Below are 16,179 nucleotides of genomic sequence, written 5' to 3'. Positions count from 1 at the left end.
TTTTCGTGACCCAATCACGACCCTTAACATTTATAGTCATCCGAGCGGAGGAGTCAGCTGACATTTACAACAATGAGGTCGTACGCTGAAATAACTGATGGATATTGATTGTGTGGCCGTGTATCTCCAAACTGACGCTCATTAAAGATTAAATGAAACACGAACAATATACGTTCTTCACGTGCAACCCTACACCATCACAGATCCGTCAAGGTCGTATGTAGATCATCTCACCTCAGTGTCTTGGGGGGGGGGGGGGTCTTTTGATGTGAAATACACTCCCGGGCAAAAGAAAGCATACACTTGAAATCGCATTTGAGGTGAGGTGAGGTGAAATTGGGTTTAACGTCGTGTCCAAGATTATTGAACTTATATAGCGACGTGCATGTACGTGTGCGTGTGTGTGTGTGTTTGGCTTCTTGTACTAGTCCGGACTGATGCCGATTTATAGTGCTTGCTCAATGAGATATCATGCCGCAGTTTAACATGAATACCCCACTCAGACACAGTATACTGACTCCGAGCCGACCAGTCCTTGTTTAAGCCCCTTAATGCCGAGCGCTAGACAGGGTAACAACAAGTACCATCTTTTAACGTCTTTTGGTATGACGCGGCCGGGGATCGAACCCCGGACCTTCCGCTCTCCGGGCGGACGCTCTACCACAAGACCACGGAGGCGGTCTGAAATCTCATTTGACCAAAACATTCATAGAGTGAGGGCCTACATATGTAACTGTATGAAAGGAGTTTGCTTACATGAAGTCCAAGACGTCAAAATGGCCGACGCGATAAACGTGACGGGAGAGATTTCCGGAGTTTCCAAGTCGCTACGGTAGTTTGAATGTGCTTTTCTTCGGGTTTTTTTCTAAGATGAGTTGTAGCGATTATATCCTTGAACGGACATGCAATCAAACTCTCTGACTTATCCCAATGTATGCCAAAACGCTGAGTTCAAGATTAAAGGCTCTAAATGATCAGAAACAACGATTCTGTGTGTATGAATGTGGAAGTAGTCCGTCAGTGTTTACGTCATTTCAAGAACACGGTCTCGTGAAAAACATATGAACGTCTCTTTGTGTCGTTCATACACGTATGAACGTCAATTTCGCGGTCATGTGACCGACCTCTCTTTTAGACATCATCAAACATGGATGTATACTTTCCATTTCCCGACAGTGAATAACAACGAAAGTCGACAAAGGTGAGAGACTTTCATCGAGTGTGGATATACATGTATTTGATATCAAAAGACATGAAAGTGAGATTCTATTTATCATCCAAAATAATTCTTCCAACTTTCTCAGTTTGTAAACAGCCTTGATTGTAAATAAGTACAGTAACCAGCTTCAGTAGCAGAGAAATTAATGATGTTATTTGATTGTGACGTCATAGTGACGATGACGTCACAATGGCCTGCAAAGCATAATGATGCAAGTTATTGGCTTGGAAGGTCCGTGTTTTGTATATAATCTGTGATTATTACCCATATGGGCTCAAATATGCAGTGTAATAACTTTTTGATATTTGCACAGTGTGCAATTAGTGATTCTCGAAGCTGATTGGTCAGTGGAACAAAGATCAATTTTCATTGGACAACGGAACTATTTTTTTCTCATCCCATTCATTCACAAATCCAAGCTTTTCCCTTCAGATGTTTTACGTGCTACAATCTCACTGATTCGAGATTTTTAAGACAAAACACATAGTTTCATTAACAACATGATTTCACATTATCATTTTTTTCATTTATTTCACATGATTTTCATTTTACAGTAAAAACCAAAACTACGTCCGCGGCCCCGTTTGTAAACAAACATGGCTGGCCATTTGAGACCTGTCAAAGTAAGTGACCTCGTTAAAGCGGACGGAGATTTGACTGACATGAAAAGTTATTCGTATAATTCAACCTCTGAACACATTTAATGTCTTTCTTGTCAAAACTGCATATGGCCAGATTGAAGTTCCAAGATTCAGATTGTGATGTTGTCAGAAACTGTTTCTAGGGCGCCAAGATCATCACCATCACACCGTCTGTGTTAGAGGGCTTGCTGTTTGATGAATTTTTCGACCACCCGAATCCAAAAACCGGACTTTGTATGGACAGGTTTGCCTTTGTGAACGATGATGACATCGATAACTGCCAATGAAAATGAAAACACAATGAAAAAGTCTAAACTTGACAAGTTGACATGAACTTAGTTCACAAATGTATAAAGAAAAACACAAAAAATATGACTACTCACACTTTCAACGATGGCATGAGAATAAAAACAAATTCATTTTGCAACGACATTTAGACTTTCCGAAAGACATCATAAAGATACACTATTTTGTACAATTTCGTAACGTTGTGTGAAGAAATAAGGACGTGACACTTTTTATACAATGTATACGTTTTTCGTAACCGCGACGTCTGCAAAGTACGGCGCAGAGCGGTAAGCAGGCTGACTGACGTCCGCTGACATTATGACTATGAGGGTTAATGACACAGTAAAGGTGCAACTAAATATTATTTTTTGCAAATATATCATTTCGGCATGCACATCAGACAGTTCAGAATTCGAACTGTCTACTTTGAAGGAGATGAAGGGTAGCATGGAGTGTTACCTTAGCGACATGATTACCAGCATCTGGCTGCAAAATCGATGCACTTTGCTGAACTCGGAGGTTTTGAAATCAAAACAAAAATAATTAAAAATACAAGGAGAGGAAAACGTACCCCAGTGAGCTGATCCTGTGTCCGATATTGAACTAAATGAAATCCGTGAATGCGGACAGCTTGGCGCCAAATATCCAGATACCGTGTTTGTCTCTCAACAGGTATTCGACCATTATGAATCACATCAAAATATCAACAAACTCCCGTCATCTGACTGTGTCCATTCCGCGTTTGACAAATACTCCTGAAATCCCACATGCACATGTTTCCCATCAGTGACACTTGTCTCAAATCACACACGATGTTAATTAAACTTGTTGTCCGGATTAAACTGTAACTGGTTCTCTTGTCATTCCTGGTTTCGGCTGTCTCATATCTGGGTCAAGTCGGGTCATTCATTCCGACACTGTGACAGCAATCGTACTTTTCAAAGTTTACCTACTTTTCGTAACTTTTCTCTAACAAACAAGACTTCTGTACATTCCGTCTATGTCGTTGTTATAGGTTTTTGCATTTTTGTCAAATGACACATAAAACAATTGACAGGTTTTCCGCGTTTCCTCTTCTCAACGTGAAATGCATGTAGCCATCTGCCGATGCACGACGGGGGCTGTCTGTCAGTGACGAGATCTTGTCAAAACAAGCTTTGATTAAAAAACCTGATGAACCTTTTTGGATACCTGTCTTCTTTATCAATGCTAGATAGTGTACGCTGTGTAAATCGGACAGAAATATAACTGCAATAATGTGATCTTTACAATTTTTTAACAGAACTATTTTTTTTCACGCGTAACAACACGTTAATTGAATAATGCGGTTGGAATGCGTGGACAGTATTTTTTTCACACGCGAATTGATACAAAACAGCTGATTCTTGATCGGCGAAAGTTGATTGTTTTTTTCTTGAAACTTGTCTTTAATATGAATATGGGTAATAAATATAATAACCCACTCGGTACGAGTGATTACGGAAAATATGTCACTCGTGAAATTAATGTTTTAAATTCCTCGCTAAAGCTCGGAACTTAAAACATTAATTTCACTCGTGACATATTTTCCGTAATCACTCGTACCGAGTGGGTTATTCTAAATGGACACGCATAATCTACAGTGTGCGACACGTTTGATAGTTTGAATCAAGTTGACTGAATGTTACATATTACTCACATTTTCTTTATTTTGATACAAAATACACTCAAGATACACTACAACGCAAACGTTTGTTTTCGTGTTCTGCAGTTAATACAATTACGAATAAACCGTGTAGAAATATACAAGTATTTAATTTATTACTTGCCGTTGATAGAAAAAAAACAAATAAATCGTGTGTGAATAGACAGACATGAACGTGATCCACACCTTATTCAAATTGAATTTAACAGAATAATTAGCACGTCAAAAGTTGATACTTACTAATTTAATACCATAAAGCGACCCACCTTTAGAATTCAGGGGAATTCACAGACTTACGACTGTCGTTGCGCTGCGAATGCCCTTTGACGTTTTTTGTGAATTTTGTTGCAAGATTCACCGGCAAAACAATGCCATGTGACGTCATCCTAGCAACAGGGTTGCTGGGGTCATCGAGTGGGCATAAGCTCCTCTCAGTGATCTATCATCTCTACACGCAATGTCATGGAATCATACAGCTGTATTTTCATTAACTGATAGATCTCAACACGGTAAAGAAATAAGTTGCAAACAATTTACGAATAATCCGCGAATTTCTGAAAAGCTGATTTATTTGTTAGTAAAGGACAATGACATGGTCGACGCATGTAGGGCCATGGCAATAGTCTCTATTAATATCAGGCTGAAATCTTAAGATGTGATGTACAATGTGCTGCAAGTTATTCGAGTACCGTGTAGGGTATTGCAATCAGACAGACGCCAGTACGGAAGCTTTTTAAATGCCTTGTGTTTATTTTTTAATAAACGTGTTATGTACACCAACTGCCCTCGGTGCATCCGGGTAGTTTCCATCACCTGGACATATGCTTTCCACTATCCTGTTTGGCCACATGTGACAACACGCAATGTTTTGACTCAGCTACTTTATCAGGATTTGTTTTGTGTATGCAAATATATCTTTCAAGATTTTCCCTATTTGCTGTGTGCCGTATGGTGAAGTTCGTTAAATGTCTAGACGGCCAGGGTCTACAAACAGTCACGTACAAGTGGTTCAATGTGGATAATTCTAGACGGAATTTGAAACCAGGATCGTATCGAAGTTCATAGGCTAAATCCTGTATTGTTTTGGGTCGTTCATACCACATGACATATTTCTTACATTGTCTTTTAAGCTGTATACAAAGGTCAGATAAACAATCGTTGTGTTTTCTCTAGATATTAAACAGTACATCCAAGTAATGTTTTCGATAACGTGTGGGGTTGCAGGCTAACCTATCAGTTGATGCATTATCTTGTCACGTTAAGATTCGGTTTGATGTCCCATATGAATACAATGTGAACCTGTAATCTGGTGTATTTATTACTTACGAGGGCCTATATCACTATCTCACTCCACCCGTGAAGACCCGGGGTAGGATAGGTCTTCAGCAACCCATGCTTGCTGTAACAGGTGACTATGCTTGTCGACTGACCGGATCGGGTGGTCAGGCTCGCTGACTTGGTTGATGCATGTCATCGTATCCCAATTACGTGGATCGATGCTCGTGATGTCAATCACTGGATTGTCTGGTCCAGACTCGATTATTTACAGACCGCCGTCATATAGCTAGAATATTGCTGAGTGCGGCGTTAAACAAAAAACAAACACTATCTAACTCACAGAAACAAAACGTTGTATGACAAACAGTTTTTAAAAAGAAGTTTAATGTTTAAAATGCTCAGCTGGCAAAAAACAACACAATGTATATGTACAACCCTAAACGAAAATAACTGAATATAGGTTTAAGTAACTTTTGAGAGTTTGTTTATGATTATTAATGAACCAAGTTTGATTGTTCTAACGCTTGGTATTTACGTAAAGTGTATACGAAAATCTTACATAGTTATTACACTCTAGTGAACAATCGGAACTTTCGCAATTCCCCGTTTATAAATTTCCATGTTGAGATAAGCCATTGAAGTCGTTATCACCAGCTTCCTTATTTTGAATATTTCATATCCTACATTTTGCATCGTGTCAGGGTTTGTTACGAATTATGTCGATCATAATCATGCGTAACCGAGTTCCACAAAAAGGCGACAGCAACCTCCATTTACTCAGGGGTTTTGGTTTTATCCCGTGTAGAACGTCACACTGAAGGCATTATACTCGTGAACACGGTCATGTTTGGAAGCAGGATTGTCCAATTAACATCAGTGAGAGAGTGAGTGAAACGATTCCAGGAGGAATGGCGTGGTATTATCAATAAAACTAAAATAAGAATAGTGAAAAACATTCAAAAGTTAATCATATACCATATTTTAACGACAAGGGATAGAACATGTTATCCTCCACACCTCTTGCACCGACGCCCGAGAACCATAACAATAATTATCACCATACAAGGGGCAATAAGTTTCGCAAATATCGGCTAGTAATCCGCAGTAGTTCTACATTGTATTTGCGTAGCTGCGCGGAAATTTAAAAGACTTATTGGCAGAGGGGTAGAATGGTTATCGAAGTAAAGAAGTACAAGGGGTTATTTATCTATTTTAACATCCGTCGTAAAAAACATGAAATCGGCCAATCTCGAAAAAATCGTGTATTACATCGATGCAATAAAGCCTTCGACCGAGTAGATCGAGATTGTCTTTGGTATAAGCTATTCAGACTGAGAGTTAACAGGAACATTGTTAAACCTAAAATGTGGAATCGATATTGACAAAACCATTATAAGTCTACTGTTGTATGCCGAGGATATCGCTCTTCCAGAAGAAATGGCGGTCATAATTTGGTTCAACCTATTTTATCATATGGTTCGACAATCTGGGATACCAAAGAATTAGATGGATTAACGCTATGCAGAACAGAGCATGCCGTTTCTTTTTGAAAGTGTACAATAAAACTCTCAATTTGTTAGTGAGGGGTGAAATGGGTTGGTTATCTAGTGTAACAAAACAACAAAGAATTGAAATTCCCCGATATCGGAAAAAGGCCTGTAGCTGAAGAAAACAGGTTAAGTAATTTTGTACAACATGGGGCAATATTTACATCTTGGGAGCATACAGTTGTAGAACATTTTAATGAATTACAGCTAAATATTGTTAATGTTTTACCAGGTTTTTAAAATGTAAACAGTAGACGTGTTAATATAGATGAGGAGATATGGTTTAGAAAACTGTGGTATGACACGGGATTTATTAATGGTCTTAAATAAAGACATGTCGATTGTTTAAATCCTCTTTGGGTGTTTTTATGTGTGTAAGAGTACTGACAGATTGCAACGCAGTACTCTGACAACAGTTAGATGTGGCACAATACCTCTTAAAATTGAACGCGGTCGTTTCTCAAAGCCAACACTCCCCAAGCAAGACGTTCATGTAAATACTGTATGCTCACACTATGGAAGACGAAGAGCATTTTCTGCTGAGGTGTAATTATTATTCGGACTTAAGAATATATCTTTTGAACCGCGCCTGGTCTATTAACCCAGACTACATATCTTTTTCACCTATATGGACCAGACTAGGGCTGGGACGGGTAACTCGGGTACTCTGGTACTCGGGGCGGGTACCCACAGGACTACCAGGACCCGTGGTTAGTCACGTGATATACTCTTAATGAGTGAGTGAGTGAGTGAGGTTTTACGCCGCTTTTAGCAATATTCCAGCAATATCACGGCGAGGGACACCAGAAATGGGCTTCACACATTGTACCCATGTCGGGAATCGAACCCGAGTCTTCTGCGTGACGAGCGAACGCTTTAACCACTAGGCTACCCCACCGGCCTTAATTATCTAAAACTCTATGGTTACACTACAAGTCACAAATGTTCGCATTTCTTTCTTACTATGCACCCATTCCTTCTGACTTTAATATGTTTGAATAAAGATAAAACTTCATGCAGTAAACTTCAGTGTTTACATGATCAGATCGTTTTATACGTGTATCTAAATACATTTTGCCAGGGCAGACTTTTCCCAATCGGACATTTTGTACCTATCTCTAGAGGCCTACAGTAGGTACCCGGGCAGGGTCGAGTAATAGGGGTTTGTAAAATGGTGTGTGACGTATATCGACCATATTATTTGGCGCTGAAAAATGAACCCTCTCTCTCTCTCTCTCTCTCTCTCTCTCTCTCTCTCTCTCTCTCTCTCTCTCTCTCTCTCTCTCTCTCTCTCTCTCTCTCTCTCTCTCTCTCTCTCTCTCTCTCTCTAATCAGGGCACTAGGAGTAGTCACCTGAGGACACTTTATTTAATCCAGTACCATTCTAGGCACCCATCAGGTACAAACCGTATGTAGATGTAGACATGGAGATGTTGAGGGAGGGTTGTTTCTATTGACATTACGAGAAGCCTGTGGTCTCCTGTGGTCTCCTGTGGTCACGGGAGGCCCAGTCGTCTAAGGCGCCACTGTTCGCTGTGCAGAGTTGCGTCCCTTGGGCACGCCCAATATCGTGTGTTCGAATCCTGGTTCGCCCAGATTTTGTTTCTAGATTTTGTCAGCACCATACCCATGCTCCTGGGTTTCAGCAAATATGTAAACGTCTGAGACCTGCATCACTTCGGGCTTTCCTCCCATTAAGCTGACATGCCGCGATATAACTGGAATACTGTTATAAACGACATTAAACCCAACTCACTCCAAGTTGTTCAGTACCGGCTTGTGGACGGCATCAGTGTTACTTTGCCTTCCAAACTCAAAATAATCCTTCTTTTCAACGATTCCTTGTTTCGTGTGATGGTGCAGCTAACGTCCCACAGCTCCAAACAGTATGCAGCCCTCATCAATACGGTTTGGTGATTGACCCTCTCGGGTAAACACTTGGTGACGGCTCCATACTCAGTATTGTCCATGCATAGCTAAGGGGCAGGATACCTAAGAAACGAAATCAATGATCAACACTGGATTGAAGCACACCAAGTTGGAAAAAAGAGGAATAAAAAAACCAGGTCAATATTAACATATGCAACTCCACTTTTGACAGGGATATTTTTTTTATCTTTCCATGATACACAAAACTGATTCTTAAAATATTTCAAGTTTAAATATAGTTGATTAAGTGTGTATTTAAATAGGATGACACAGCTGATTATCCCTATCCCTGTAACCCATCTGGGTAGAATGACATACGACTGGACACTTTTTCCGTCTTCCTTTTCAAACATTAACTTTTTCAAAGTGCTTTCCCAGACACAATCTTATGAATCAATACCACAAGAATGTCCAATCACCCCGATACGAACATTCAGCAGTTTTCCCAACTGTCGACGCTCCCAAAACAAATAATAGCTGTGTCCCTTTGCAAGTTGACACCCGGTCGAGATCTGTATTGGGGGTCATCTCAAAACCAGTCCAGTCCTTTTGTACAAATGACTCAAATGAGTTACATGAACATTCTTATCTATTGTAAAACAGAAGGCGCTCCTGGAATATTGTACTGTCTGCAAACTGATGGTAATCACTGAGTCGGGGCGTCACAGAAATTCTGCCATGTGAGTGAATGTTGTTTAAGGCAACTGTCTGCAATATTTTGTGGGTGCGTGTCTATGTGTGTGCGTGAATGCCTGCCTGACTGTCAGTCAGTCAGTCAGTCACAATGAGTGAGTGAGTATGAGTTAACGCCGCTTTTAGCAATATTCCAGCAATATCAAGCAGGGGACACCAGAGTGAGTGAGTGAGTATGGTTTTACGCCGCTTTTAGCAATATTCCAGTAATATCACGGCGAGGCACACCAGAAATGGGCTTCACACATTGTACCCATGTCGGGAATTGAACCGGGCTCTTCCGCGTGACGAGCGAACGCTTTAACCACTAGGCTACTCGACCGCACCCAGTCAGTCACAAAGCCAGACTTACACCACAAGCATGAATTACAGGGGGCTTACCATAGCATGGAATACCCACCAATCTTTGCAATATCTACAAACCAAAAAACAATTTATATGGATTAATAATATTTATTAAAATATATCTTTTCACATTTTGTTAAACTTTTGTACAAAGATGCAACATTTCATTGATGTACAACTTCGCCACCATCCGAGCTTATAAATATAAGATTTCATTGCAGCAAAATACAAAATTTAATTCTCTCCAAGTCGTATTCTGACACCACACTCCCTTTCACTTACATTTTACATAAGACACGAGCATTCAGCACCACGGAAAGAAAAATATAGAAAAGGAGCCTTTTTAAGTCTAGCTCCATCTCCTGCCTAATGGTGAAGGTTAACACAGCTAGACTTTAGACAGGCTTCTTTGGATGTGTACACCTACTTTTATTAACAATAACAAAGGCTAACATTACCATCACATCCTACCGGGTACCCATTCACTGCTGGTTGAACAGAGGCATACTCACGGTCAGCCATCCAACTACTCTCCGCGACCAACGTGTCTTATCTTTGTATGATTTGTGGTCTGTGCGCTGCGCAAGGCACCACGTGCCACCACATAGTAACAGATTATTTTTAATTTTTTGAAACAGCTATTATTATTATTATTATTATTATTATTAGAGGATGTTTGGTCTGCACTGTATAACATTCCACAATTCTATGATTCCTTATCTTGGAGGAGGCCACTATGAAACAACACTAAATAAAATAACATGTACATGGAAGGACGTTCACATCAAAAACAAAACATCAAAACACAATGTCCAAATGCACAAGATTGCTGTTTTGCACTTCTCATGATAGAGATGTGGATTCTTGCACTAAACGCAATGTCGTCAATCTTAAACATGTCGCAAAACCTACCTTCCATAATGTTTGAGCATTTGTAATGAAAATAATTATTATCAAAGGTGACTTTTTTAATTGTTTTTAAATAAGAGGGAACCAAGTGAGTGAATATGGGTGGTGCAATAAATCAACCATACTAGGACCAAGGACATCAAGAGGAGAACTGAACCCAGACCACCGAAGTCCATCAAACTAACAGAGAGTCCCATGAAATCAAATAACTTCATGATAATTCTGCAGAGAAGTTCAGCAAGTCGAAGATATGAACAGAACGAATGAGGACCAATTCTACATCGGAACCCACCAGCTTCCCTTGTAATAACCCACAATTTGTTTACACAGATCTCCATGGATACCGTGCCGCCACCTAACTCTCCTCAGACCTGACGATCATTACCCATTTAGTGAAATGTGGTTAGAATAGGGAATTCCCATAACACGATAACCATTGTGATACTTAAAGAGACTCAATGAAATCCAAGCATTAAGTCACATTTAACATTCATAACCATTAATACCCATTTCTAGCTGTTCCCCCAGCGAGTTTATTCAGCATCAAAGAAGTTATTTACACATGCAGATTGTGGCACACATGATTCCCATAAACTCACTGCTCCTATCACAGAGCGATCAATACCAATTACCTCCCTTTGACTGAGCGATCAATACCAATTACCTCCCCTTGACTCCCTGACTCATTTCCATAGCAAGCTGATGCCCTCGTCTCAGTCAGCTCACAGTGGTGACGATGCCATATCATATGTTTTGCAAAAAAACCTCTAAGAGCTGTGTTAAAGATAGATCAGCATGTTGACATACAGTGAGTATGAGTGAGTGAGTATGGTTTTACGCCGCTTTTAGCAATATTACAGCAATATCACGGTGGGGGACACCAGAAATGGGCTTCACACATTGTACCCATGTCGGGAATTGAATCCGGGTCTTCGGCATGACGTGCGAACGCTTTAACCACCAGGCTACCCGACCGCCCCATGTTGACATACAGACAACCGAGTGTCTTTTGTATGAAGTATATCAACGTAAGTCGATAAAAGTTTAAACTATTATTAATGAGCAATGATACAATTAATAGCAACAGAAATGAGGTGAGATTCTGTCCATCATCCAAAATCATTCTTTAACTTTTAACTTAAAGAAAAAAAAATTAAATAAAAAATTTAAAAAACAAAAATTTTTTTTTTAACTTTGTGACCCGTATTAACAAGTGTCTTGAAAGTAAAAAGTAGAGCTAACCAGCTTCAGTGGCAGAGAGATCAGGGATGTGAAGTCATGGTAACCGTCGCATCACAATGGTCTGGAAAGCATTGTGATGCCATTTCATTGAAAACCAGAGCCTGATTACACACAAGCACTATCTCTGGGGTAGCCAGTTTGGGATGTTATATAATAAATGACAAGAAATGGTTTCAATAAATCTTAAATAATTCCATGAAATTAACAGAACAATTTCCAGTACCCAACACAAATGTCTGTAGAAATAAACCGATTAACATGGTAAGAGCGATGCAATATGTGAAACAGAGGGCTTGTTTCTCAAAGGAGATTTCTGGAGTGGTATCATAAGAATATATTGCACAATAACACATGCAGTTTTCACTATTGCTGCTAAACCACATGAAAAACTGCATGAAAACTATTCATTTACAATAACAAATTGTGAAGGCTGCCATAATGACTGAAACTTAGTGTTTAACTCCTTACGGCCTTTCAAAACTATTGGGACGATGGAATATACATAATATACCACTGTTTTATAGCCTCGACCTTATACATCATATTGGGACGATAGAATATACATAATATACCATTGTTTTATAGCCTCGACTGTATACATCATATTGGGACGATAGAATATACACAATATACCATTGCTTCATAGCCTCTACCTTATACATCATATTGGGACGATAGAATATACATAATATACCACTGTTTCATAGCCTCTACCTTATACATCATATTGGGACGATAGAATATAGATAATATACCACTGTTTCATAGCCTCTACCTTATACATCATATTGGGACGATATAATGTACATATTATACCATTGTATCATAGCCTCTACCTAATATCATATTGGGACGATAGAATATACATAATATACCACTGTTTCAAAGCCTCTACCTAATATCATATTGGGATGATAGAATATACATAATATACCACTGTTTTATAGCCTCTACCTTATACAGCATATTGGGACGATATAATATACATATTATACCATTGTATCATAGCCTCTACCTAATATCATATTGGGACGATAGAATATACATAATATACCACTGTTTCAAAGCCTCTACCTAATATCATATTGGGATGATAGAATATACATAATATACCACTGTTATATAGCCTCTACCTTATACAGCATATTGTATCCAACACCTTGTAATGTTGAATATTTTTGAGGAGTGAGTGAGTGAGTGAGTATGGTTTTACACAGCTTTCAGCAATATTCCAGCAATATCCCCCCAAAATAAATAAATAAATAAATAAATAAATTACCAGAGTTAAGAACATAAAGATGCTAAGAAAACGTACAACTTTATGGATAACAACTTCTGGTTTATTGCATGTAGCAATGTTTGGATGTAGATTCTCACACCGTTATCAAGCTAGAGTGATAACAACCAAGTGATGAGAGGTATACATGCATGACATTGTGATAACAGCAGATTAACATAGACAACAACAGGTAACAGATAACAAGTAGCTCACAGAATATTGAATGAAGCCAGATGTACAGAAAGAATAACAAACAGAACACAGGTAATGAAGCACACGGGATATGAAGCCAGATGTACAGAAAGGATAAGGATTGAAAGGATTAAACAGTTGTGACAAGCTGATTGGATACTCACTGAAATACCGTATTCGACGTAATAAGCGCCCTGCTCTGATAAGCGCCCACGGCGATATTTGCTAATATAATGGCTAGTGAACAATCCCAATTAACACCCCTTCCGAGTGATCAATGTACATAAAACATATTTATTCATGTATAATACGCACTCGTGTGTTATACATGTTATATGCACCCTTAATTATGGCCAATTTAATTCTGGAAAATATATATGTCGTGTTAATACGCACAGACTTTTCTTTTGTATCATTTCAGGCTGTCGGCATAAACCAAGAAATTTACAATCTTTCAACAAAATAATATTCTAATGAGGGCCCCTTATTTTTAATTTTGTGAGCGCCCTGGGCGCTTATTACGTGGAATACGGTAGTCTATTGCTTGATTAGATCTTCATAGGCAGACAAGTTGTCATACCCTTGATCGCTGCTTATCAAAGGTTTGTGGCGGCGAAGTTGTTATCCATAAAGTTTTCCGTTTTCTTACTGACTACCCAACTTCTAGAATGCCAATCAAACAGTTAAACAGAATTGTCTCCATAAACTGCATCCATATCATAACATTGATCATTGGTGATATGTGATACACATCTGCACCCAAAGAGTGAGTATTGTTTTATGCCACATCAAGATTCTCGCAACACCACGATGCAGTCAACCAGAAGAAGACTTCACATACTGAACCAGGTAGGGAATCGAACCCAGGGAGGCAGGACAAGCAAACACTTTAACTACAAGGCTACCCATCTTAAGTTAAACGACAGTTAAAGATTTATATGCCAGAAAGAGTGAGTGAGTGAATACGGTTTTATGCCGCTTTTAGCAATTTTCCAGCAATATCACGGCAGGGGGGACACCAGAAATGGGCTTCACACATTGTACCCATGTCAGGATTCGAACCCCGGTCTTCAGCGTGACGAGCGAACGCTTTAACCACTTGGCTACCCGACCGCCCCTATGCCAGAAAGAAGAGCTATCATATTAAAATCAGACCTTCGCTGGCTACCGCTACACAGAGCACACAATATAGAGGTAGTGAGCACTGAGATCTGATAATAATAAGACTGGAAAGACGAGTAATCTGTGTCTTATACAAGGTCCAACAGTAGTTCAACATTCAGCCACAATCCTGTCAGTCCTCTTTCACCAAACAAAATGAAATAAGGCCATTGTATATAAATTACTAGATTCCACCATTTGTCTTGCCTCATTTTGTAAATTGATAACATACATCATATCCATAGTCCAAGCAAACACTCCTGTGAATCACATACATCCACAATTTATGTACACATTCCTTGAATAGTTCGCTAAAATAAAATACAAATATTCCCCCATGTCAAACGTGGACGAAAATCTAATCATTAATTTATTGTGGCATGGAACATCGGCTGTGGCCTAGGGCGAATACTGGGAAACGCTTATCAAATCAGACAATGCAATGACATTTGACTAGAATAATATATATACACTGATAAGGATATACAACTTTTACAAAGATATATACATTTATAACACTGATATATACAAGATACGAGTCATGACAAAATGGAGTATATCACAATATGAGTGGGTGAGTGAGTATGGTTTAACGCCACTTTTAGCAATATCAGGGCGGGGGACACCAGAAATGGGCTTCACACATTGTACCCATGTCGGGAATCGAACTCGGGTCTTTGGCGTGACGAGCGAACACTTTAACCACTAGGCTACCCGACCGCCCCTATCACAATATGAGGCATTACACAAGGTTTATATACTCCCATGGGTTCACAGATTATCAAATTGTCATATTTAGTGAAACATAATCAGGACAGTAACCTGTCCGGAATAATAAGCTTCCCTGGTAACAAAGTGTCTTCTGATATGAAATATATCAATATGAGTCGATAAAAGTTTATAGCCATGAGTGTGAGATTCTATTTATCATTCAAAATCATTCTACCATCTGTCTCAGTCTGAAAACTCAAGAACCTTGAGTGTAAAATGTATGAGAACCAGATTCAGTGATATTAGAGATATGGCAGAGATATTGAGGTGTCATTTGATTCTGACGTCATGGTCACTAATGACATCACAATGGTCTGCAAGGCATTGTGATGCATTTGAGATATCTCCTGTGAAAGCCAGTTTGGGATGATAAACAGGATTTCAACATGTGTAATGTATTAAAATCAATGCAAATATTCATTCAATCAAAAACTTTCAACTTAAAAACCTGGTTGTTGCAACACATGCCTTTCACATACCTTGAAACCTGCTCTCTCAATTCAAGGAAGTACATCACATATAAATAGAGAGCTGTCAGGTTAGATACATCTTCCCGAGCAAGGTAGTTAACTGATTGTAAAAGTCCATTTTCCACCCTTGCCGAACTTGGCTGGAATTTCTCGGCTCGATCGTAGAGAACAAGTGGCTATTACGAGTATTTCCATCCTATTGACCAATCAGAATCCACCTCTCCTATCACTTGCAATTGCTTCACATATAATGGCGTTGCCCAGTGTAGACGATCTGATCGATAGTCAAGATCCATATTGTAATCAAAACAGGTCCTATTTTAATTTGGAAACTATCTGTTGATGCTAAGCTGTCGGTGCACATGTTTTGCAAATCCTGCAATTGACTGAAATCTGCAAGGCAGTTTGTGAACCAGATGTTGATTTTCTTTTGAGATTTTGAGTGGACTATGCATAGACTCGTTAGTCCAGCCAAAATGTAACTCCATAATTTCAGCCAAGTTCGGCAAGGGTGGAAGATGGACTTTATAG

Source organism: Haliotis cracherodii, unplaced genomic scaffold (genome assembly GCF_022045235.1).
Source record: "Haliotis cracherodii isolate W230 unplaced genomic scaffold, xgHalCrac1.p SCAF_7, whole genome shotgun sequence".
Classification (NCBI taxonomy): domain Eukaryota; kingdom Metazoa; phylum Mollusca; class Gastropoda; order Lepetellida; family Haliotidae; genus Haliotis; species Haliotis cracherodii.
Note: the sequence above shows the minus strand (reverse complement) of the source record.